Below are 3038 nucleotides of genomic sequence, written 5' to 3'. Positions count from 1 at the left end.
CAAAATTAATATATAATTCAAAATTATATATTTCTGTAATTTTTCTGTAATTTTTCATAATTTTACAGATTTTATGAGTAAATTTTTCCCGGCGATCCCGATTAGCGATTTCGGGCGCAATCGCGGAGCAAATCCCCTTGCGGGGTTAGGGGCAGTACCCCTACCCGCCATCTAACCATCGCGAGTTGCTCCTAAGAGATCCAAGAGCGCCTTATCCTGCTGTCCCAAAAAGATTTGGGTCGAAACGATGCCATTTCGGAAAAAACTTCTCGGTAGTCGAAGCCTACAAGTGTATAAACACTTGTGCTTCGCTTCTACGAGAAAAATTACTCTTAAAACTATAAAAACCATAAATTTACAGAAATGTACAGAAGCTTTAATTTTTCATAAAAATCAAATTAAACTCGTACAAGCTTCACACGTGGCTCTGATACCACTGTTGGGTTTTTCGGGCCGCGAAAACCGCTTTTTCGCGTCGCGGAAACCCCGAATCACCCTAGCCAACGGATATCGTGCGAAGAAAAATTCGAAAACATACGAGTACGAGTTACAAAACTTCTAGATCTACATGATGAAGATCTTTACCCTTGTTGCGTGCCCTTTTGCGTATCCCGCTCGTCCTCGGTACGCCGGATCTCGAAGTTGTCAATGTAGACAACTCTCTACACGTATCCACACGAACACACTAGGTGGAGGTGACCAAAAACCAAGGTGTGCTAGCACCTATGTGGTTCGGCCAAGGAAGGAGGAGAGGGAGAGCTTGAGAGGAAGAAGATGGAATAATTCCAATTGAATGAAAAATGAATCCATTTCATTCAAAAATGTGGCCGGCCACTTCTCCATGTGTAACCCCAAATTAATTGCATTAATTGCAATTAATGTGAAGCCATTAACCCAAATTAATTGCATTAATTGCAATTAATGTGAAGCCATTAAAGAGAATGGCTTTGTAACTTCCATGAGGTGGCACCCATGATGATGTGGAGTAACATCATTGGTCCACATCAATGCCAACTCACCAATGAGGTGACATAAAGTCAAGTCAAACTTGACTTTTAATCTTCCTCTCAAGTCAAGTCAAACTTGACCAAATCTCTTCCATGGTTGATCTAATCTAACCATTTGATTCAAGCCAATTTAATATATAATGAATCTAATTCATTAAATTAAATTGATTCAATGAGTCATAATCTAAATTAGACTCATTGAACACATGAATCAACTTGAGTCCAACTCAAGTTAGCCCAATTAGGATTACTCTTAATCCAATTTGATTCATCAAATGAATCTAATCCTCTTGGTTCATCATATGAACCTAATCTCCATCTAATTGTCCATAGTGTGTGACCCTATAGGTTCTTGTAATGTTGGCAATGCCCTAAACCCATTTAGGAGCATAAGTAATGAGTAGTATCTAGCAACACATCATTACTACCCAAGTTACAAGAATGTCGAGATCCGACATCACCTTGTGACTACTAATTGTGACTCCTCACAAAATATGACAAGTGTCCTTCTATCCTAGACATCTAGATTGATCAATGTGAGGCATAGACCGTGTCATCCTCTAACCAATCTAAATCTTGAACTCCAAGTTGACTCACTAAATCAAATGAGCTCAATATCCTATATTGACTCATTTGGGCATGTCCATGCACTTCGTGGTCTCACTCTATCAAGAATACCGATGTCTCTCCCGTCATATAGGAGGGATAGATCCCATCTACATCACTCACATCCCTCTGCATAATTTGTTATATACCCAGTAATCGCCTTTATAGTCCACCCAGTTACGAGTGACGTTTGACGAAACCAAAGTACATAACTCCTTATGTAGGGATCTATGGTGACTTCAGGTCTAAGGACCAGTAGTCATACTAATAGCCACATGAGAAAGTATATGACACTCATATAACGATCCATGATACTTTCTCATGGCGGGTCATTCAGTATACATTCTCTAATGTATACCCATGTGTCAACTTGATATCTCTATATCCATGACTTGAGAGATCAAGTCATCAAATTGACCTACATGCTAGTCTTATTGCATTAACATTGTCCCTGAATGTTAATACTCGACTAGGAATGATTAAGAGTAGTGTTCCCTATATCATCTCACTATCGGATCAACTAACCGATTGATATAGGTGAGAGCCGTCTACTCAAGGACATTATTATACTTAGTTTATTTGGCACCAATACAAGTAAGTATAATAACCAAAATCCAAATACCTTTATTTATATAGAATATGATACAATAAGTCCAAAATACAATCATCAAATGATTGACTCTAGGGCTCTAGCTAACAGGGAGATGGTCAGTCGTTGTGGTCTAAGAGTAGGTAGTCTACCTATGTCCTTCATAAAAGCACGGGAAATAAAAGAATACGAGCTACCAGTATCTATCAGCATATCAGCGGATAATGCATAAAGTAAAACCATACCGCGGAAAATGGATCCGTCGGCCCGCTGTGTATCCTCTCTGGTTACCGCATGAATATGTCCAGTCTCTGGCGATGGAGGAGGTGGTAGTGCTGCCAAAGGCTATGGTGCCTGAGTCTGAGCTTGCCACTGTGACGGTGTTGGGTACTGAGCTAGAGATGGATAGGTAGACTGAGATTGATACTGGACTGGCGGCTGGGCTGTGACTGGTACTGGACCAGTGGCTGTGGCTGCATCTGATACTGCCCCTGAGTCATGTACTGTGGTCCCGAAACATAACTCTGTTGTGCTGTGTGGGTACTGGGGTACTCCTGTCAGAGCATGCCAAATGCAGCTACTGCTGGGGGGAGCTGTCCTCTGCTGACGATGCAAAGTTTGGGCTCTGTGCCCGCCTCGCAGAGTCCCTGTTTGACTAAGCTCAACTCCATGACTAGACACTCCGAAAGCCATATGCTGAGCCTTCAGCGAACAATCTCAGCTCAGGTGCCCGGGCAGTTTGCAATAATAGCAAACTGATTGTCCCAGGGAGCAAGCGGTGGTGACGTGGTCTCTGGATCCTCATCTGGTGCAGTGGATGTCGCTGGTGGGTTGTT

The sequence above is a fragment of the Zingiber officinale genome, unplaced genomic scaffold (genome assembly GCF_018446385.1).
Source record: "Zingiber officinale cultivar Zhangliang unplaced genomic scaffold, Zo_v1.1 ctg216, whole genome shotgun sequence".
NCBI classification, from domain to species: domain Eukaryota; kingdom Viridiplantae; phylum Streptophyta; class Magnoliopsida; order Zingiberales; family Zingiberaceae; genus Zingiber; species Zingiber officinale.
The sequence above is the reverse complement of the archived record's forward strand: the minus strand, read 5'-3'. Positions refer to the sequence as shown.